The sequence below is a fragment of the Ranitomeya imitator genome, chromosome 9, assembly GCF_032444005.1.
Source record: "Ranitomeya imitator isolate aRanImi1 chromosome 9, aRanImi1.pri, whole genome shotgun sequence".
NCBI classification, from domain to species: Eukaryota; Metazoa; Chordata; class Amphibia; order Anura; family Dendrobatidae; genus Ranitomeya; species Ranitomeya imitator.
Window position 1 is genome coordinate 74,773,372 of NC_091290.1, and position 21,534 is coordinate 74,794,905.

Genomic DNA, 21,534 nt, shown 5'->3' on the forward strand with positions numbered 1-21,534 from the left:
GGGGGGCTGCCTTTTCCTTTGGGGTATTTCTCTGAGGCAAGGTAGGCTTATTTTTCTATCTTCAGGCTAGTTAGTTTCTCAGGCTGTGCCGAGTTGCATAGGGAGCTTTAGGCGCAATCCACGGCTGCCTCTAGTTGTGTTTGGAGAGGGCCAGGGATTGCGGTCTGCAGAGTTTCCACGTCTCAGAGCTCGTTCTGTTATTTTGGGTTATTGTCAGATCACTGTGTGTGCTCTGACCTCCATGTCCATTGTTATACTGAATTGCCTTTCATAACACGGACATAAACAGACAACAAAACTCACTGGTGATGTGGATTCTTTGAACCATGTTCGCAGCCTTTTACCCAGAGGTATGGAGAAATCCAGATGAGAGATTGCAAGTGCAAAACAGGTTTGTAAGAATAACATTTCTCACCTTGCTGCAGCTGGTGTTTTGCATGCCAATCTCCCAGAAGCTCCCCCATACGGATTCCGAATAGGCTGGATACACGGCCCCGGTCGGGCGCCAAAACTGTTATAGCTGTTTTTCATTCTGACCCAAATGTCAGCTGACAGATCACCAGTGAGGGCCAAATTGTGGAGTTACGCCCGTCATTTTACAAGCGCGCTTGGAGACAAAAAGACACCTCACACATATCCTGTGAGCAAGTCACTTTTATCTGCAGTAATAGAGCAAGAAAGCAATATTTTATAGCATTTACAACAAATGTAATTCTCAATGCAATTCTTGTAGCCCCCACCATCACCCAGGGTCATACTGACCTTTAATCTATCACGTACCAAATAACATGTTGTGACTAGTGTTGAGCATTCCGATACCGCAAGTATCGGGTATCGGCCGATACTTGCGGTATCGGAATTCCGATACCGAGATCCGATACTTTTGTGGTATCGGGTATCGGTATCGGATACATAGAGATGTGTAAAATAAAGAATTAAAATAAAAAATATTGATATATTTACCTCTCCGGCGGCCCCTGGACTCAGCGCGGGTAACCGGCAGGATTCGTTGTTCAAAATCAGCGCTTTTAGGACCTGAGAATCACGTCCCGGCTTCTGATTGGTCGCGGGCCGCCCATGTGACCGCCACGCGACCAATCACAAGCCGCGACATCACCGCAAGCTATTAACGCGCTCATTTTTGAAAAATGAGCGCGTTAATGACTTTCAAAGACGTAGCGGCTTGTGATTGGTCGCGGCCACGCGACCAATCACAAGCCGCGACGTCACCGCAAGCTATTAACGCGCTCATTTTTAAAAATGAGCGCGTTAATGGCTTTCAAAGACGTAGCGGCTTGTGATTGGTCGCGTGGCCGCGACCAATCACAAGCCGCGACGTCACCGCAAGCTATTAACGCGCTCATTTTTAAAAATGAGCGCGCTAATGACTTTCAAAGACGTAGCGGCTTTGAAAGCCATTAACGCGCTCATTTTTAAAAATGAGCGCGTTAATAGCTTGCGGTGACGTCGCGGCTTGTGATTGGTCGCGTGGCCGCGACCAATCACAAGCCGCTACGTCTTTGAAAGTCATTAACGCGCTCATTTTTAAAAATGAGCGCGTTAATAGCTTGCGGTGACGTCGCGGCTTGTGATTGGTCGCGTGGCGGTCACATGGGCGGCCCGCGACCAATCAGAAGCCGGGACGTGATTCTCAGGTCCTAAAAGCACTGATTTTGAACAAAGAAGCCTGCCGGTTACCCGCGCTGAGTTCAGGGGCCGCCGGAGAGGTAAATATATCAATATTTTTTATTTTAACTCTTTATTTTACACATCCCTATGGATCCCAGGGCCTGAAGGAGAGTTTCCTCTCCTTCAGACCCTGGGAACCATGAGAATACCTTCCGATACTTGATGTCCCATTGACTTGTATTGGTATCGGATATCGGTATCGGCGATATCCGATATTTTTCAGGTATCGGCCGATACTATCCGATACCGATACTTTCAAGTATCGGACGGTATCGCTCAACACTAGTTGTGACTGAATATGGAGAACATACATGATAAGAAGTGTAGTCTCCTTAAAGTGGAGACACTAAGACTACTGCATCAACAGATTCTAGTAATTCTAACAATTAAAGGCAAGAGGCACTTAAAGGCAAACTATTAAACCTTCTATATCAAACAGCAAGTCTTTTTTACGTGGAAACTAATTTGTTCAGTGTTTTCAGCATTTTCAGAGTAATTTTCAGGATGATTTTGGAGTGGACCCACTGAAAATCCGCCTTATAAAGAGGTAAAAGTCTTAAACTGTACATGATTCCCATTGATGATGACTTTAAATCAGATTTTTATATTTTACTGGTACCTGAAATTTTGTTTCTATTTTCTGAGATGTTTTCCAAAGGAATAATCACTGCTCTTGATCATGGTGCTATAAGAAAAGGTGTGTGAAACTCATCAATGGTCAATGTCTGAGTAGTCGTGGCCGAGTGGTTAAGGCGATGGACTAGAAATCCATTGGGGTTTCCCCGCGCAGGTTCAAATCCTGCCGACTACGAATATGTTCCTATAATTTTTTGTCTGATTACCTGAGAAGATAAATTTGCGTGTGTCCTGGTTTATCACACATGAAGGTGATATGCAAACTTTAGACAGGGTTTCTAGAACCAGACTGACTTGAATTTTGGATGTATTTTCTATAAGCCGATCTGACGCTGCATCCCACCTGCGTCAAGCCACTAATTAAAAGAAGTGCCATGAGTGCTACCAGGTAAGTGGTGCTTCTCCCTCTTTTGTCTAGCAGTCACAGACCACTGCTGTGGCAGATGTACTGGGACATGCACTTTGATTTGCAACAACCTTGAATTATCTCTTGGATGAAACTTTTTACCACACAATGAAAAATTTTTAGCCACTTCTGGATGAACAGCTTTCTAACAGTATAAATTTTGCAATTATTTTTTTTCTTACCCTGTTTCCAAGTAACAGATCCAGCACTCTATTTACTAGCCACTTTTCATCAACATTTAAAAATGTCCTTGTTGAGATATCATGGAACCCTTGGCACACTTGTGGAATAAAAGTTTGGGAGATATTAATTTACCATTGTGTATTAATTGTAGATTTGCACTACAGCTTTAGAGCCTGTATTCACCTTCATTTATGAGTTCAAATGTGCTTTTTAGCACAAAAACTGCAGCCAGGTGTTTTTTCATGTGGTTCCATGGTGTAATGGTTAGCACTCTGGACTCTGAATCCAGCGATCTGAGTTCAAATCTCAGTGGAACCTGGGCAGCTCTTTGTACATATGTTTCAGTTTTTCCGCTTACACTGAGTTCTCCTGTGCCCAAGTTTTAACATTAAAAGAGAGTTAAAATCAACATGCCAAAAAAAGATTTGAATGTTCCAAACATCCATGGAGTGATCACTTTGAGTTCTATGGCCAAATCCACTTATGAAGCAGGATTACCGAAACTTAAAATTGACTTTAAGATACAACACTCTTACGAATTGTGTCACACAAAGCAACCATACCCTATGATTTATGTCAATGTTCACATAACACTTTTTCCAGGTGTATTAAACTGACAAGGATTTTAAGCTGAAATGGCTTCAGGAATTGTTGGCGTTTTCTTCCTGAATCATCTTTTCTTTTGTTTTTCAGAATTTCCTAAAGCAGTTTGCAAACATTTTTGGTGGTATTTTTATAAAATTATTTTGGGAACCTTTTGAGTCTATTTTTGTGGCGCTTCTTTGTAGCTCACAAAACGCACTAAAAGTCACTCAGGAACCTTGAAGGAGTTTTTCTAACCTTGCCATTAAATTGTATTATAAGTATGGAGCTATTCGAAATAAAAAACACCTGAAGAATGATATGCTTATTTTAGTTAACCGCTTGGCATTTTTGGAAACTTGATGTGGTTAAAAGACACCCAAAAGCCTGATCATATGAACAGCAAGTCTTTTTTACGTGGAAATTAATTTGTTCAGTGTTTTCAGCATTTTCAGAGTAATTTTCAGGATGATTTTGGAGTGGACCCACTGAAAATCTGCCTTATAAAGAGGTAAAAGTCTTAAACTGTACATGATTCCCATTGATGATGACTTTAAATCAGATTTTTATATTTTACTGGTACCTGGAATTTTGTTTCTATTTTCTGAGATGTTTTCCAATATAATAATCACTGCTCTTGATCATGGTGCTATAAGAAAAGGTGTGTGAAACTCATTAATGATCAATGTCTGAGTAGTCGTGGCCGAGTGGTTAAGGCGATGGACTAGAAATCCATTGGGATTTCCCCGCGCAGGTTCAAATCCTGCCGACTACGAATATGTTCCTATAATTTTTTGTCTGATTACCTGAGAAGATAAATTTGCGTGTGTCCTGGTTTATCACACATGAAGGTGATATGCAAACTTTAGACAGGGTTTCTAGAACCAGACTGACTTGATTTTTGGATGTATTTTCTATAAGCCGATCTGACGCTGCATCCCACCTGCGTCAAGCCACTAATTAAAAGAAGTGCCATGAGTGCTACCAGGTAAGTGGTGCTTCTCCCTCTTTTGTCTAGCAGTCACAGACCACTGCTGTGGCAGATGTACTGGGACATGCACTTTGATTTGCAACAACCTTGAATTATCTCTTGGATGAAACTTTTTACCACACAATGAAAAATTTTTAGCCACTTCTGGATGAACAGCTTTCTAACAGTATAAATTTTGCAATTATTTTTTTTCTTACCCTGTTTCCAAGTAACAGATCCAGCACTCTATTTACTAGCCACTTTTCATCAACATTTAAAAATGTCCTTGTTGAGATATCATGGAACCCTTGGCACACTTGTGGAATAAAAGTTTGGGAGGTATTAATTTACCATTGTGTATTAATTGTAGATTTGCACTACAGCTTTAGAGCCTGTATTCACCTTCATTTATGAGTTCAAATGTGCTTTTTAGCACAAAAACTGCAGCCAGGTGTTTTTTCATGTGGTTCCATGGTGTAATGGTTAGCACTCTGGACTCTGAATCCAGTGATCTGAGTTCAAATCTCAGTGGAACCTGGGCAGCTCTTTGTACATATGTTTCAGTTTTTCCGCTTACACTGAGTTCTCCTGTGCCCAAGTTTTAACATTAAAAGAGAGTTAAAATCAACATGCCAAAAAAAGATTTGAATGTTCCAAACATCCATGGAGTGATCACTTTGAGTTGTATGGCCAAATCCACCTATGAAGCAGGATTACCGAAACTTAAAATTGACTTTAAGATACAACACTCTTACGAATTGTGTCACACAAAGCAACCATACCCTATGATTTATGTCAATGTTCACATAACACTTTTTCCAGGTGTATTAAACTGACAAGGATTTTAAGCTGAAATGGCTTCAGGAATTGTTGGCGTTTTCTTCCTGAATCATCTTTTCTTTTGTTTTTCAGAATTTCCTAAAGCAGTTTGCAAACATTTTTGGTGGTATTTTTATAAAATTATTTTGGGAACCTTTTGAGTCTATTTTTGTGGCGCTTCTTTGTAGCTCACAAAACGCACTAAAAGTCACTCAGGAACCTTGAAGGAGTTTTTCTAACCTTGCCATTAAATTGTATTATAAGTATGGAGCTATTCGAAATAAAAAACACCTGAAGAATGATATGCTTATTTTAGTTAACCGCTTGGCATTTTTGGAAACTTGATGTGGTTAAAAGACACCCAAAAGCCTGATCATATGAACAGCAAGTCTTTTTTACGTGGAAATTAATTTGTTCAGTGTTTTCAGCATTTTCAGAGTAATTTTCAGGATGATTTTGGAGTGGACCCACTGAAAATCTGCCTTATAAAGAGGTAAAGTCTTAAACTGTACATGATTCCCATTGATGATGACTTTAAATCAGATTTTTATATTTTACTGGTACCTGGAATTTTGTTTCTATTTTCTGAGATGTTTTCCAATATAATAATCACTGCTCTTGATCATGGTGCTATAAGAAAAGGTGTGTGAAACTCATTAATGATCAATGTCTGAGTAGTCGTGGCCGAGTGGTTAAGGCGATGGACTAGAAATCCATTGGGATTTCCCCGCGCAGGTTCAAATCCTGCCGACTACGAATATGTTCCTATAATTTTTTGTCTGATTACCTGAGAAGATAAATTTGCGTGTGTCCTGGTTTATCACACATGAAGGTGATATGCAAACTTTAGACAGGGTTTCTAGAACCAGACTGACTTGAATTTTGGATGTATTTTCTATAAGCCGATCTGACGCTGCATCCCACCTGCGTCAAGCCACTAATTAAAAGAAGTGCCATGAGTGCTACCAGGTAAGTGGTGCTTCTCCCTCTTTTGTCTAGCAGTCACAGACCACTGCTGTGGCAGATGTACTGGGACATGCACTTTGATTTGCAACAACCTTGAATTATCTCTTGGATGAAACTTTTTACCACACAATGAAAAATTTTTAGCCACTTCTGGATGAACAGCTTTCTAACAGTATAAATTTTGCAATTATTTTTTTTCTTACCCTGTTTCCAAGTAACAGATCCAGCACTCTATTTACTAGCCACTTTTCATCAACATTTAAAAATGTCCTTGTTGAGATATCATGGAACCCTTGGCACACTTGTGGAATAAAAGTTTGGGAGATATTAATTTACCATTGTGTATTAATTGTAGATTTGCACTACAGCTTTAGAGCCTGTATTCACCTTCATTTATGAGTTCAAATGTGCTTTTTAGCACAAAAACTGCAGCCAGGTGTTTTTTCATGTGGTTCCATGGTGTAATGGTTAGCACTCTGGACTCTGAATCCAGCGATCTGAGTTCAAATCTCAGTGGAACCTGGGCAGCTCTTTGTACATATGTTTCAGTTTTTCCGCTTACACTGAGTTCTCCTGTGCCCAAGTTTTAACATCAAAAGAGAGTTAAAATCAACATGCCAAAAAAAGATTTGAATGTTCCAAACATCCATGGAGTGATCACTTTGAGTTCTATGGCCAAATCCACTTATGAAGCAGGATTACCGAAACTTAAAATTGACTTTAAGATACAACACTCTTACGAATTGTGTCACACAAAGCAACCATACCCTATGATTTATGTCAATGTTCACATAACACTTTTTCCAGGTGTATTAAACTGACAAGGATTTTAAGCTGAAATGGCTTCAGGAATTGTTGGCGTTTTCTTCCTGAATCATCTTTTCTTTTGTTTTTCAGAATTTCCTAAAGCAGTTTGCAAACATTTTTGGTGGTATTTTTATAAAATTATTTTGGGAACCTTTTGAGTCTATTTTTGTGGCGCTTCTTTGTAGCTCACAAAACGCACTAAAAGTCACTCAGGAACCTTGAAGGAGTTTTTCTAACCTTGCCATTAAATTGTATTATAAGTATGGAGCTATTCGAAATGAAAAACACCTGAAGAATGATATGCTTATTTTAGTTAACCGCTTGGCATTTTTGGAAACTTGATGTGGTTAAAAGACACCCAAAAGCCTGATCATATGAACAGCAAGTCTTTTTTACGTGGAAATTAATTTGTTCAGTGTTTTCAGCATTTTCAGAGTAATTTTCAGGATGATTTTGGAGTGGACCCACTGAAAATCTGCCTTATAAAGAGGTAAAGTCTTAAACTGTACATGATTCCCGTTGATGATGACTTTAAATCAGATTTTTATATTTTACTGGTACCTGGAATTTTGTTTCTATTTTCTGAGATGTTTTCCAAAGGGATAATCACTGCTCTTGATCATGGTGCTATAAGAAAAGGTGTGTGAAACTCATCAATGGTCAATGTCTGAGTAGTCGTGGCCGAGTGGTTAAGGCGATGGACTAGAAATCCATTGGGGTTTCCCTGTGCAGGTTCAAATCCTGCCGACTACGAATATGTTCCTATAATTTTTTGTCTGATTACCTGAGAAGATAAATTTGCATGTGTCCTGGTTTATCACACATGAAGGTGATATGCAAACTTTAGACAGGGTTTCTAGAACCAGACTGACTTGATTTTTGGATGTATTTTCTATAAGCCGATCTGACGCTGCATCCCACCTGCGTCAAGCCACTAATTAAAAGAAGTGCCATGAGTGCTACCAGGTAAGTGGTGCTTCTCCCTCTTTTGTCTAGCAGTCACAAACCACTGCTGTGGCAGATGTACTGGGACATGCACTTTGATTTGCAACAACCTTGAATTATCTCTTGGAAGAAACTTTTTACCACACAATTAAACATTTTTAGCCACTTCTGGATGAACAGCTTTCTAACAGTATAAATTTTGCAATTATTTTTTTTCTTACCCTGTTTCCAAGTAACAGATCCAGCACTCTATTTACTAGCCACTTTTCATCAACATTTAAAAATGTCCTTGTTGAGATATCATGGAACCCTTGGCACACTTGTGGAATAAAAGTTTGGGAGATATTAATTTACCATTGTGTATTAATTGTAGATTTGCACTACAGCTTTAGAGCCTGTATTCACCTACATTTATGAGTTCAAATGTGCTTTTTAGCACAAAAACTGCAGCCAGGTGTTTTTTCATGTGGTTCCATGGTGTAATGGTTAGCACTCTGGACTCTGAATCCAGCGATCTGAGTTCAAATCTCAGTGGAACCTGGGCAGCTCTTTGTACATATGTTTCAGTTTTTCCGCTTACACTGAGTTCTCCTGTGCCCAAGTTTTAACATTAAAAGAGAGTTAAAATCAACATGCCAAAAATAGATTTGAATGTTCCAATCATCCATGGAGTGATCACTTTGAGTTGTATGGCCAAATCCACCTATGAAGCAGGATTGCCGAAACTTAAAATTGACTTTAAGATACAACACTCTTACGAATTGTGTCATACAAAGCAACCATACCCTATGATTTATGTCAATGTTCACATAACACTTTTTCCAGGTGTATTAAACTGACAAGGATTTTAAGCTGAAATGGCTTCAGGAATTGTTGGCGTTTTCTTCCTGAATCATCTTTTCTTTTGTTTTTCAGAATTTCCTAAAGCAGTTTGCAAACATTTTTGGTGGTATTTTTATAAAATTACTTTGGGAACCCTTTGAGTCTATTTTTGTGGCGCTTCTTTGTAGCTCACAAAACGCACTAAAAGTCACTCAGGAACCTTGAAGGAGTTTTTCTAACCTTGCCATTAAATTGTATTATAAGTATGGAGCTATTCGAAATGAAAAACACATGAAGAATGATATGCTTATTTTAGTTAACCGCTTGGCATTTTTGGAAACTTGATGTGGTTAAAAGACACCCAAAAGCCTGATCATATGAACAGCAAGTCTTTTTTATGCGGAAACTAATTTGTTCAGTGTTTTCAGCATTTTCAGAGTAATTTTCAGGATGATTTTGGAGTGGACCCACTGAAAATCCGCCTTATAAAGAGGTAAAAGTCTTAAACTGTACATGATTCCCATTGATGATGACTTTAAATCAGATTTTTATATTTTACTGGTACCTGGAATTTTGTTTCTATTTTCTAAGATGTTTTCCAAAGGGATAATCACTGCTCTTGATCATGGTGCTATAAGAAAAGGTGTGTGAAACTCATCAATGGTCAATGTCTGAGTAGTCGTGGCCGAGTGGTTAAGGCGATGGACTAGAAATCCATTGGGGTTTCCCCGCGCAGGTTCAAATCCTGCCGACTACGAATATGTTCCTATAATTTTTTGTCTGATTACCTGAGAAGATAAATTTGCGTGTGTCCTGGTTTATCACACATGAAGGTGATATGCAAACTTTAGACAGGGTTTCTAGAACCAGACTGACTTGATTTTTGGATGTATTTTCTATAAGCCGATCTGACGCTGCATCCCACCTGCGTCAAGCCACTAATTAAAAGAAGTGCCATGAGTGCTACCAGGTAAGTGGTGCTTCTCCCTCTTTTGTCTAGCAGTCACAAACCACTGCTGTGGCAGATGTACTGGGACATGCACTTTGATTTGCAACAACCTTGAATTATTTCTTGGAAGAAACTTTTTACCACACAATTAAACATTTTTAGCCACTTCTGGATGAACAGCTTTCTAACAGTATAAATTTTGCAATTATTTTTTTTCTTACCCTGTTTCCAAGTAACAGATCCAGCACTCTATTTACTAGCCACTTTTCATCAACATTTAAAAATGTCCTTGTTGAGATATCATGGAACCCTTGGCACACTTGTGGAATAAAAGTTTGGGAGATATTAATTTACCATTGTGTATTAATTGTAGATTTGCACTACAGCTTTAGAGCCTGTATTCACCTTCATTTATGAGTTCAAATGTGCTTTTTAGCACAAAAACTGCAGCCAGGTGTTTTTTCATGTGGTTCCATGGTGTAATGGTTAGCACTCTGGACTCTGAATCCAGCGATCTGAGTTCGAATCTCAGTGGAACCTGGGCAGCTCTTTGTACATATGTTTTAGTTTTTCCGCTTACACTGAGTTCTCCTGTGCCCAAGTTTTAACATTAAAAGAGAGTTAAAATCAACATGCCAAAAATAGATTTGAATGTTCCAATCATCCATGGAGTGATCACTTTGAGTTGTATGGCCAAATCCACCTATGAGGCAGGATTACCGAAACTTAAAATTGACTTTAAGATACAACACTCTTACGAATTGTGTCACACAAAGCAACCATACCCTATGATTTATGTCAATGTTCACATAACACTTTTTCCAGTTGTATTAAACTGACAAGGAATTTTAAGCTGAAATGGCTTCAGGAATTGTTGGCGTTTTCTTCCTGAATCATCTTTTCTTTTGTTTTTCAGAATTTCCTAAAGCAGTTTGCAAACATTTTTGGTGGTATTTTTATAAAATTATTTTGGGAACCTTTTGAGTCTATTTTTGTGGCGCTTCTTTGTAGCTCACAAAACGCACTAAAAGTCACTCAGGAACCTTGAAGGAGTTTTTCTAACCTTGCCATTAAATTGTATTATAAGTATGGAGCTATTCGAAATGAAAAACACCTGAAGAATGATATGCTTATTTTAGTTAACTGCTTGGCATTTTTGGAAACTTGATGTGGTTAAAAGACACCCAAAAGCCTGATCATATGAACAGCAAGTCTTTTTTACGTGGAAATTAATTTGTTCAGTGTTTTCAGCATTTTCAGAGTAATTTTCAGGATGATTTTGGAGTGGACCCACTGAAAATCTGCCTTATAAAGAGGTAAAGTCTTAAACTGTACATGATTCCCATTGATGATGACTTTAAATCAGATTTTTATATTTTACTGGTACCTGGAATTTTGTTTCTATTTTCTGAGATGTTTTCCAAAGGGATAATCACTGCTCTTGATCATGGTGCTATAAGAAAAGGTGTGTGAAACTCATCAATGGTCAATGTCTGAGTAGTCGTGGCCGAGTGGTTAAGGCGATGGACTAGAAATCCATCGGGGTTTCCCCGCGCAGGTTCAAATCCTGCCGACTATGAATATGGTCCTATAATTTTTTGTCTGATTACCTGAGAAGATAAATTTGCGTGTGTCCTGGTTTATCACACATGAAGGTGATATGCAAACTTTAGACAGGGTTTCTAGAACCAGACTGACTTGATTTTTGGATGTATTTTCTATAAGCCGATCTGACGCTGCATCCCACCTGCGTCAAGCCACTAATTAAAAGAAGTGCCATGAGTGCTACCAGGTAAGTGGTGCTTCTCCCTCTTTTGTCTAGCAGTCACAAACCACTGCTGTGGCAGATGTACTGGGACATGCACTTTGATTTGCAACAACCTTGAATTATCTCTTGGATGAAACTTTTTACCACACAATGAAAAATTTTTAGCCACTTCTGGATGAACAGCTTTCTAACAGTATAAATTTTGCAATTATTTTTTTTCTTACCCTGTTTCCAAGTAACAGATCCAGCACTCTATTTACTAGCCACTTTTCATCAACATTTAAAACTGTCCTTGTTGAAATATCATGGAACCCTTGGCACACTTGTGGAATTAAAGTTTAGGAGATATTAATTTACCATTGTGTATTAATTGTAGATTTGCACTACAGCTTTAGAGTCTGTATTTACCTTCATTCATGAGTTCAAATGTGCTTTTTAGCACAAAAACTGCAGCCAGGTGTTTTTTCATGTGGTTCCATGGTGTAATGGTCAGCACTCTGGACTCTGAATCCAGTGATCTGAGTTCAAATCTCAGTGGAACCTGGGCAGCAATTTGTACTTATGTTTTAGATTTTCCGCTTACACTGAGTTCTCCTGTGCCCAAGTTTTAACATAAAAAGAGAGTTAAAATCAACATGCCAAAAAAAGATTTGAATTTTCCAAACATCCATGGAGTGATCACTTTGAGTTGTATGGCCAAATCCACCTATGAACCAGGATTACCGAAACTTAAAATTGACTTTAAGATACAACACTCTTACAAATTGTGTCACACAAAGCAACCATACCCTATGATTTATGTCAATGTTCACATAACACTTTTTCCAGGTGTATTAAACTGACAAGGATTTTAAGCTGAAATGGCTTCAGGAATTGTTGGCGTTTTCTTCCTGAATCATCTTTTCTTTTGTTTTTCAGAATTTCCTAAAGCAGTTTGCAAACATTTTTGGTGGTATTTTTATAAAATTATTTTGGGAATCTTTTGAGTCTATTTTTGTGGCGCTTCTTTGTAGCTCACAAAACGCACTAAAAGTCACTCAGGAACCTTGAAGGAGTTTTTCTAACCTTGCCATTAAATTGTATTATAAGTATGGAGCTATTCGAAATGAAAAACACCTGAAGAATGATATGCTTATTTTAGTTAACCGCTTGGCATTTTTGGAAACTTGATGTGGTTAAAAGACACCCAAAAGCCTGATCATATGAACAGCAAGTCTTTTTTATGCGGAAACTAATTTGTTCAGTGTTTTCAGCATTTTCAGAGTAATTTTCAGGATGATTTTGGAGTGGACCCACTGAAAATCCGCCTTATAAAGAGGTAAAAGTCTTAAACTGTACATGATTCCCATTGATGATGACTTTAAATCAGATTTTTATATTTTACTGGTACCTGGAATTTTGTTTCTATTTTCTAAGATGTTTTCCAAAGGGATAATCACTGCTCTTGATCATGGTGCTATAAGAAAAGGTGTGTGAAACTCATCAATGGTCAATGTCTGAGTAGTCGTGGCCGAGTGGTTAAGGCGATGGACTAGAAATCCATCGGGGTTTCCCCGCGCAGGTTCAAATCCTGCCGACTATGAATATGGTCCTATAATTTTTTGTCTGATTACCTGAGAAGATAAATTTGCGTGTGTCCTGGTTTATCACACATGAAGGTGATATGCAAACTTTAGACAGGGTTTCTAGAACCAGACTGACTTGATTTTTGGATGTATTTTCTATAAGCCGATCTGACGCTGCATCCCACCTGCGTCAAGCCACTAATTAAAAGAAGTGCCATGAGTGCTACCAGGTAAGTGGTGCTTCTCCCTCTTTTGTCTAGAAGTCACAAACCACTGCTGTGGCAGATGTACTGGGACATGCACTTTGATTTGCAACAACCTTGAATTATCTCTTGGATGAAACTTTTTACCACACAATGAAAAATTTTTAGCCACTTCTGGATGAACAGCTTTCTAACAGTATAAATTTTGCAATTATTTTTTTTCTTACCCTGTTTCCAAGTAACAGATCCAGCACTCTATTTACTAGCCACTTTTCATCAACATTTAAAACTGTCCTTGTTGAAATATCATGGAACCCTTGGCACACTTGTGGAATTAAAGTTTAGGAGATATTAATTTACCATTGTGTATTAATTGTAGATTTGCACTACAGCTTTAGAGTCTGTATTTACCTTCATTCATGAGTTCAAATGTGCTTTTTAGCACAAAAACTGCAGCCAGGTGTTTTTTCATGTGGTTCCATGGTGTAATGGTCAGCACTCTGGACTCTGAATCCAGTGATCTGAGTTCAAATCTCAGTGGAACCTGGGCAGCAATTTGTACTTATGTTTTAGATTTTCCGCTTACACTGAGTTCTCCTGTGCCCAAGTTTTAACATAAAAAGAGAGTTAAAATCAACATGCCAAAAAAAGATTTGAATTTTCCAAACATCCATGGAGTGATCACTTTGAGTTGTATGGCCAAATCCACCTATGAACCAGGATTACCGAAACTTAAAATTGACTTTAAGATACAACACTCTTACAAATTGTGTCACACAAAGCAACCATACCCTATGATTTATGTCAATGTTCACATAACACTTTTTCCAGGTGTATTAAACTGACAAGGATTTTAAGCTGAAATGGCTTCAGGAATTGTTGGCGTTTTCTTCCTGAATCATCTTTTCTTTTGTTTTTCAGAATTTCCTAAAGCAGTTTGCAAACATTTTTGGTGGTATTTTTATAAAATTATTTTGGGAATCTTTTGAGTCTATTTTTGTGGCGCTTCTTTGTAGCTCACAAAACGCACTAAAAGTCACTCAGGAACCTTGAAGGAGTTTTTCTAACCTTGCCATTAAATTGTATTATAAGTATGGAGCTATTCGAAATGAAAAACACCTGAAGAATGATATGCTTATTTTAGTTAACCGCTTGGCATTTTTGGAAACTTGATGTGGTTAAAAGACACCCAAAAGCCTGATCATATGAACAGCAAGTCTTTTTTATGCGGAAACTAATTTGTTCAGTGTTTTCAGCATTTTCAGAGTAATTTTCAGGATGATTTTGGAGTGGACCCACTGAAAATCCGCCTTATAAAGAGGTAAAAGTCTTAAACTGTACATGATTCCCATTGATGATGACTTTAAATCAGATTTTTATATTTTACTGGTACCTGGAATTTTGTTTCTATTTTCTAAGATGTTTTCCAAAGGGATAATCACTGCTCTTGATCATGGTGCTATAAGAAAAGGTGTGTGAAACTCATCAATGGTCAATGTCTGAGTAGTCGTGGCCGAGTGGTTAAGGCGATGGACTAGAAATCCATTGGGGTTTCCCCGCGCAGGTTCAAATCCTGCCGACTACGAATATGTTCCTATAATTTTTTGTCTGATTACCTGAGAAGATAAATTTGCGTGTGTCCTGGTTTATCACACATGAAGGTGATATGCAAACTTTAGACAGGGTTTCTAGAACCAGACTGACTTGATTTTTGGATGTATTTTCTATAAGCCGATCTGACGCTGCATCCCACCTGCGTCAAGCCACTAATTAAAAGAAGTGCCATGAGTGCTACCAGGTAAGTGGTGCTTCTCCCTCTTTTGTCTAGCAGTCACAAACCACTGCTGTGGCAGATGTACTGGGACATGCACTTTGATTTGCAACAACCTTGAATTATTTCTTGGAAGAAACTTTTTACCACACAATTAAACATTTTTAGCCACTTCTGGATGAACAGCTTTCTAACAGTATAAATTTTGCAATTATTTTTTTTCTTACCCTGTTTCCAAGTAACAGATCCAGCACTCTATTTACTAGCCACTTTTCATCAACATTTAAAAATGTCCTTGTTGAGATATCATGGAACCCTTGGCACACTTGTGGAATAAAAGTTTGGGAGATATTAATTTACCATTGTGTATTAATTGTAGATTTGCACTACAGCTTTAGAGCCTGTATTCACCTTCATTTATGAGTTCAAATGTGCTTTTTAGCACAAAAACTGCAGCCAGGTGTTTTTTCATGTGGTTCCATGGTGTAATGGTTAGCACTCTGGACTCTGAATCCAGCGATCTGAGTTCGAATCTCAGTGGAACCTGGGCAGCTCTTTGTACATATGTTTTAGTTTTTCCGCTTACACTGAGTTCTCCTGTGCCCAAGTTTTAACATTAAAAGAGAGTTAAAATCAACATGCCAAAAATAGATTTGAATGTTCCAATCATCCATGGAGTGATCACTTTGAGTTGTATGGCCAAATCCACCTATGAGGCAGGATTACCGAAACTTAAAATTGACTTTAAGATACAACACTCTTACGAATTGTGTCACACAAAGCAACCATACCCTATGATTTATGTCAATGTTCACATAACACTTTTTCCAGTTGTATTAAACTGACAAGGAATTTTAAGCTGAAATGGCTTCAGGAATTGTTGGCGTTTTCTTCCTGAATCATCTTTTCTTTTGTTTTTCAGAATTTCCTAAAGCAGTTTGCAAACATTTTTGGTGGTATTTTTATAAAATTATTTTGGGAACCTTTTGAGTCTATTTTTGTGGCGCTTCTTTGTAGCTCACAAAACGCACTAAAAGTCACTCAGGAACCTTGAAGGAGTTTTTCTAACCTTGCCATTAAATTGTATTATAAGTATGGAGCTATTCGAAATGAAAAACACCTGAAGAATGATATGCTTATTTTAGTTAACTGCTTGGCATTTTTGGAAACTTGATGTGGTTAAAAGACACCCAAAAGCCTGATCATATGAACAGCAAGTCTTTTTTACGTGGAAATTAATTTGTTCAGTGTTTTCAGCATTTTCAGAGTAATTTTCAGGATGATTTTGGAGTGGACCCACTGAAAATCTGCCTTATAAAGAGGTAAAGTCTTAAACTGTACATGATTCCCATTGATGATGACTTTAAATCAGATTTTTATATTTTACTGGTACCTGGAATTTTGTTTCTATTTTCTGAGATGTTTTCCAAAGGGATAATCACTGCTCTTGATCATGGTGCTATAAGAAAAGGTGTGTGAAACTCATCAATGGTCAATGTCTGAGTAGTCGTGGCCGAGTGGTTAAGGCGATGGACTAGAAATCCATCGGGGTTTCCCCGCGCAGGTTCAAATCCTGCCGACTATGAATATGGTCCTATAATTTTTTGTCTGATTACCTGAGAAGATAAATTTGCGTGTGTCCTGGTTTATCACACATGAAGGTGATATGCAAACTTTAGACAGGGTTTCTAGAACCAGACTGACTTGATTTTTGGATGTATTTTCTATAAGCCGATCTGACGCTGCATCCCACCTGCGTCAAGCCACTAATTAAAAGAAGTGCCATGAGTGCTACCAGGTAAGTGGTGCTTCTCCCTCTTTTGTCTAGCAGTCACAAACCACTGCTGTGGCAGATGTACTGGGACATGCACTTTGATTTGCAACAACCTTGAATTATCTCTTGGATGAAACTTTTTACCACACAATGAAAAATTTTTAGCCACTTCTGGATGAACAGCTTTCTAACAGTATAAATTTTGCAATTATTTTTTTTCTTACCCTGTTTCCAAGTAACAGATCCAGCACTCTATTTACTAGCCACTTTTCATCAACATTTAAAACTGTCCTTGTTGAAATATCATGGAACCCTTGGCACACTTGTGGAATTAAAGTTTAGGAGATATTAATTTACCATTGTGTATTAATTGTAGATTTGCACTACAGCTTTAGAGTCTGTATTTACCTTCATTCATGAGTTCAAATGTGCTTTTTAGCACAAAAACTGCAGCCAGGTGTTTTTTCATGTGGTTCCATGGTGTAATGGTCAGCACTCTGGACTCTGAATCCAGTGATCTGAGTTCAAATCTCAGTGGAACCTGGGCAGCAATTTGTACTTATGTTTTAGATTTTCCGCTTACACTGAGTTCTCCTGTGCCCAAGTTTTAACATAAAAAGAGAGTTAAAATCAACATGCCAAAAAAAGATTTGAATTTTCCAAACATCCATGGAGTGATCACTTTGAGTTGTATGGCCAAATCCACCTATGAACCAGGATTACCGAAACTTAAAATTGACTTTAAGATACAACACTCTTACAAATTGTGTCACACAAAGCAACCATACCCTATGATTTATGTCAATGTTCACATAACACTTTTTCCAGGTGTATTAAACTGACAAGGATTTTAAGCTGAAATGGCTTCAGGAATTGTTGGCGTTTTCTTCCTGAATCATCTTTTCTTTTGTTTTTCAGAATTTCCTAAAGCAGTTTGCAAACATTTTTGGTGGTATTTTTATAAAATTATTTTGGGAATCTTTTGAGTCTATTTTTGTGGCGCTTCTTTGTAGCTCACAAAACGCACTAAAAGTCACTCAGGAACCTTGAAGGAGTTTTTCTAACCTTGCCATTAAATTGTATTATAAGTATGGAGCTATTCGAAATGAAAAACACCTGAAGAATGATATGCTTATTTTAGTTAACCGCTTGGCATTTTTGGAAACTTGATGTGGTTAAAAGACACCCAAAAGCCTGATCATATGAACAACAAGTCTTTTTTACGTGGAAACTAATTTGTTCAGTGTTTTCAGCATTTTCAGAGTAATTTTCAGGATGATTTTGGAGTGGACCCACTGAAAATCCGCCTTATAAAGAGGTAAAAGTCTTAAACTGTACATGATTCCCATTGATGATGACTTTAAATCAGATTTTTATATTTTACTGGTACCTGGAATTTTGTTTCTATTTTCTGAGATGTTTTCCAATATGATAATCACTGCTCTTGATCATGGTGCTATAAGAAAAGGTGTGTGAAACTCATCAATGGTCCATGTCTGAGTAGTCGTGGCCGAGTGGTTAAGGCGATGGACTAGAAATCCATTGGGGTTTCCCCGCGCAGGTTCAAATCCTGCCGACTACGAATGTGTTCCTATAATTTTTTGTCTGATTACCTGAGAAGATAAATTTGCGTGTGTCCTGGTTTATCACACATGAAGGTGATATGCAAACTTTAGACAGGGTTTCTAGAACAAGACTGACTTTGATTTTTGGATATATTATCTATAAGCCGATTTGACGCTGCATCCCACGTGCATCAAGCCACTAATTAAAAGAAGCGCCATGAGTGCCACCAGGTAAGTGGTGCTTCTCCCTCTTTTGTTTAGCAGTCACAGACCACTGCTGTGGCAGATGTACTGGGACATGCACTTTGATTTGCAACAACCTTGAATTATCTCTTGGATGAAACTTTTTACCACAGAATGAAAATTTTTTAGCCACTTCTGGATGAACAGCTTTCTAACAGTATAAATTTTGCAATTATTTTTTTTCTTACCCTGTTGCCAAGAAACAGATCCAGCACTCTATTTACTAGCCACTTTTCATCAACATTTAAAACTGTCCTTGTTGAAATATCATGGAACCCTTGGCACACTTGTGGAATTAAAGTTTAGGAGATATTAATTTACCATTGTGTATTAATTGTAGATTTGCACTACAGCTTTAGAGCCTGTATTTACCTTCATTCATGAGTTCAAATGTGCTTTTTAGCACAAAAACTGCAGCCAGGTGTTTTTTCATGTGGTTCCATGGTGTAATGGTCAGCACTCTGGACTCTGAATCCAGTGATCTGAGTTCAAATCTCAGTGGAACCTGGGCAGCTCTTTGCACATATGTTTCAGTTTCTCCGCTTACATTGAGTTCTCCTGTGCCCAAGTTTTAACATAAAAAGAGAGTTAAAATCAACATGCCAAAAAAAGATTTGAATGTTCCAAACATCCATGGAGTGATCACTTTGAGTTGTATGGCCAAATCCACCTATGAAGCAGGATTACCGAAACTTAAAATTGACTTTAAGATACAACACTCTTACGAATTGTGTCACACAAAGCAACCATACCCTATGATTTATGTCAATGTTCACATAACACTTTTTCCAGGTGTATTAAACTGACAAGGATTTTAAGCTGAAATGGCTTCAGGAATTGTTGGCGTTTTCTTCCTGAATCATCTTTTCTTTTGTTTTTCAGAATTTCCTAAAGCAGTTTGCAAACATTTTTGGTGGTATTTTTATAAAATTATTTTGGGAACCTTTTGAGTCTATTTTTGTGGCGCTTTTTTGTAGCTCACAAAACGCACTAAAAGTCACTCAGGAACCTTGAAGGAGTTTTTCTAACCTTGCCATTAAATTGTATTATAAGTATGGAGCTATTCGAAATGAAAAACACCTGAAGAATGATATGCTTATTTTAGTTAACCCCTTGGCATTTTTGGAAACTTGATGTGGTTAAAAGACACCCAAAAGCCTGACCATATGAACAGCAAGTCTTTTTTACGTGGAAACTAATTTGTTCAGTGTTTTCAGCATTTTCAGAGTAATTTTCAGGATGATTTTGGAGTGGACCCACTGAAAATCCGCCTTATAAAGAGGTAAAAGTCTTAAACTGTACATGATTCCCATTGATGATGACTTTAAATCAGATTTTTATATTTTACTGGTACCTGGAATTTTGTTTCTATTTTCTGAGATGTTTTCCAAAGTGATAATCACTGCTCTTGATCATGGTGCTATAAGAAAAGGTGTGTGAAACTCATCAATGGTCAATGTCTGAGTAGTCGTGGCCGAGTGGTTAAGGCGATGGACTAGAAATCCATTGGGGTTTCCCCGCGCAGGTTCAAATCCTGCCGACTACGAATATGTTCCTATAGTTTTTTGTCTGATTACCTGAGAAGATAAATTTGCGTGTGTCCTGGTTTATCACACATGAAGGTGATATGCAAAATTTAGACAGGGTTTCTAGAACCAGACTGACTTGATTTTTGGATGTATTTTCTATAAGCCGATCTGACGCTGCATCCCACAGGCATCAAGCCACTAATTAAAAGAAGCGCCATGAGTGCCACCAGGTAAGTGGTGCTTCTCCCTCTTTTGTCTAGCAGTCACAGACCACTGCTGTGGCAGATGTACTGGGACATGCACTTTGATTTGCAACAACCTTGAATTATCTCTTGGAATAAACTTTTTACCACACAATGAAAATTATTTAGCCACCTCTGGATGAACAGCTTTCTAACAGTATAAGTTTTGCAATTATTTTTTTTCTTACCCTGTTTCCAAGTAACAGATCCATCACTCTATTTACTAGCCACTTTTCATCAACATTTAAAACTGTCCTTGTTGAGATATCATGGAACCCTTGGCACACTTGTGGAATAAAAGTTTAGGAGATATTAATTTACCATTGTGTATTAATTGTAGATTTGCACTACAGCTTTAGAGCCTGTATTCACCTTCATTCATGAGTTCAAATGTGCTTTTTAGCACAAAAACTGCAGCCAGGTGTTTTTTAATGTGGTTCCATGGTGTAATGGTTAGCACTCTGGACTCTGAATCCAGCGATCTGAGTTCAAATCTCAGTGGAACCTGGGCAGCTCTTTGTACATATGTTTCAGTTTTTCCGCTTACATTGAGTTCTCCTGTGCCCAAGTTTTAACATAAAAAGAGAGTTAAAATCAACATGCCAAAAAAAGATTTGAATGTTCCAAACATCCATGGAGTGATCACTTTGAGTTGTATGGCCAAATCCACCTATGAAGCAGGATTACCGAAACTTAAAATTGACTTTAAGATACAACACTCTTACGAATTGTGTCACACAAAGCAACCATACCCTATGATTTATGTCAATGTTCACATAACACTTTTTCCAGGTGTATTAAACTGACAAGGATTTTAAGCTGAAATGGCTTCAGGAATTGTTGGCGTTTTCTTCCTGAATCATCTTTTCTTTTGTTTTTCAGAATTTCCTAAAGCAGTTTGCAAACATTTTTGGTGGTATTTTTATAAAATTATTTTGGGAACCTTTTGAGTCTATTTTTGTGGCGCTTTTTTGTAGCTCACAAAACGCACTAAAAGTCACTCAGGAACCTTGAAGGAGTTTTTCTAACCTTGCCATTAAATTGTATTATAAGTATGGAGCTATTCGAAATGAAAAACACCTGAAGAATGATATGCTTAT

At 37.9% G+C, this 21,534-nt stretch overlaps 22 non-coding genes across 22 annotated transcripts; all 22 read left to right on the forward strand.

Annotated features, from left to right (window-relative positions):
* Positions 1-2,418: 2,418 nt before the first annotated feature.
* On the forward strand, positions 2,419-2,500 carry TRNAS-AGA (transfer RNA serine (anticodon AGA)). The gene has a single exon. It is a non-coding gene; the product is annotated as a tRNA-Ser (tRNA).
* A 660-nt stretch (positions 2,501-3,160) lies between these two features.
* TRNAQ-CUG (transfer RNA glutamine (anticodon CUG)) lies at positions 3,161-3,232 on the forward strand. The gene has a single exon. It is a non-coding gene; the product is annotated as a tRNA-Gln (tRNA).
* A 957-nt stretch (positions 3,233-4,189) lies between these two features.
* Positions 4,190-4,271, forward strand: TRNAS-AGA (transfer RNA serine (anticodon AGA)). The gene has a single exon. It is a non-coding gene; the product is annotated as a tRNA-Ser (tRNA).
* A 660-nt stretch (positions 4,272-4,931) lies between these two features.
* TRNAQ-CUG (transfer RNA glutamine (anticodon CUG)) lies at positions 4,932-5,003 on the forward strand. The gene has a single exon. It is a non-coding gene; the product is annotated as a tRNA-Gln (tRNA).
* A 956-nt stretch (positions 5,004-5,959) lies between these two features.
* Positions 5,960-6,041, forward strand: TRNAS-AGA (transfer RNA serine (anticodon AGA)). The gene has a single exon. It is a non-coding gene; the product is annotated as a tRNA-Ser (tRNA).
* Positions 6,042-6,701: 660 nt separating this feature from the next.
* On the forward strand, positions 6,702-6,773 carry TRNAQ-CUG (transfer RNA glutamine (anticodon CUG)). Its single transcript has one exon. It is a non-coding gene; the product is annotated as a tRNA-Gln (tRNA).
* A 956-nt stretch (positions 6,774-7,729) lies between these two features.
* Positions 7,730-7,811, forward strand: TRNAS-AGA (transfer RNA serine (anticodon AGA)). Its single transcript has one exon. It is a non-coding gene; the product is annotated as a tRNA-Ser (tRNA).
* A 660-nt stretch (positions 7,812-8,471) lies between these two features.
* TRNAQ-CUG (transfer RNA glutamine (anticodon CUG)) lies at positions 8,472-8,543 on the forward strand. Its single transcript has one exon. It is a non-coding gene; the product is annotated as a tRNA-Gln (tRNA).
* A 957-nt stretch (positions 8,544-9,500) lies between these two features.
* TRNAS-AGA (transfer RNA serine (anticodon AGA)) lies at positions 9,501-9,582 on the forward strand. The gene has a single exon. It is a non-coding gene; the product is annotated as a tRNA-Ser (tRNA).
* A 660-nt stretch (positions 9,583-10,242) lies between these two features.
* Positions 10,243-10,314, forward strand: TRNAQ-CUG (transfer RNA glutamine (anticodon CUG)). The gene has a single exon. It is a non-coding gene; the product is annotated as a tRNA-Gln (tRNA).
* Positions 10,315-11,271: 957 nt separating this feature from the next.
* Positions 11,272-11,353, forward strand: TRNAS-AGA (transfer RNA serine (anticodon AGA)). The gene has a single exon. It is a non-coding gene; the product is annotated as a tRNA-Ser (tRNA).
* A 660-nt stretch (positions 11,354-12,013) lies between these two features.
* Positions 12,014-12,085, forward strand: TRNAQ-CUG (transfer RNA glutamine (anticodon CUG)). Its single transcript has one exon. It is a non-coding gene; the product is annotated as a tRNA-Gln (tRNA).
* Positions 12,086-13,042: 957 nt separating this feature from the next.
* Positions 13,043-13,124, forward strand: TRNAS-AGA (transfer RNA serine (anticodon AGA)). Its single transcript has one exon. It is a non-coding gene; the product is annotated as a tRNA-Ser (tRNA).
* Positions 13,125-13,784: 660 nt separating this feature from the next.
* On the forward strand, positions 13,785-13,856 carry TRNAQ-CUG (transfer RNA glutamine (anticodon CUG)). The gene has a single exon. It is a non-coding gene; the product is annotated as a tRNA-Gln (tRNA).
* Positions 13,857-14,813: 957 nt separating this feature from the next.
* On the forward strand, positions 14,814-14,895 carry TRNAS-AGA (transfer RNA serine (anticodon AGA)). The gene has a single exon. It is a non-coding gene; the product is annotated as a tRNA-Ser (tRNA).
* Positions 14,896-15,555: 660 nt separating this feature from the next.
* Positions 15,556-15,627, forward strand: TRNAQ-CUG (transfer RNA glutamine (anticodon CUG)). Its single transcript has one exon. It is a non-coding gene; the product is annotated as a tRNA-Gln (tRNA).
* Positions 15,628-16,584: 957 nt separating this feature from the next.
* TRNAS-AGA (transfer RNA serine (anticodon AGA)) lies at positions 16,585-16,666 on the forward strand. The gene has a single exon. It is a non-coding gene; the product is annotated as a tRNA-Ser (tRNA).
* Positions 16,667-17,326: 660 nt separating this feature from the next.
* Positions 17,327-17,398, forward strand: TRNAQ-CUG (transfer RNA glutamine (anticodon CUG)). The gene has a single exon. It is a non-coding gene; the product is annotated as a tRNA-Gln (tRNA).
* A 957-nt stretch (positions 17,399-18,355) lies between these two features.
* TRNAS-AGA (transfer RNA serine (anticodon AGA)) lies at positions 18,356-18,437 on the forward strand. Its single transcript has one exon. It is a non-coding gene; the product is annotated as a tRNA-Ser (tRNA).
* A 661-nt stretch (positions 18,438-19,098) lies between these two features.
* On the forward strand, positions 19,099-19,170 carry TRNAQ-CUG (transfer RNA glutamine (anticodon CUG)). The gene has a single exon. It is a non-coding gene; the product is annotated as a tRNA-Gln (tRNA).
* Positions 19,171-20,127: 957 nt separating this feature from the next.
* TRNAS-AGA (transfer RNA serine (anticodon AGA)) lies at positions 20,128-20,209 on the forward strand. Its single transcript has one exon. It is a non-coding gene; the product is annotated as a tRNA-Ser (tRNA).
* A 660-nt stretch (positions 20,210-20,869) lies between these two features.
* On the forward strand, positions 20,870-20,941 carry TRNAQ-CUG (transfer RNA glutamine (anticodon CUG)). The gene has a single exon. It is a non-coding gene; the product is annotated as a tRNA-Gln (tRNA).
* The last annotated feature ends 593 nt before the right edge of the window (positions 20,942-21,534 follow it).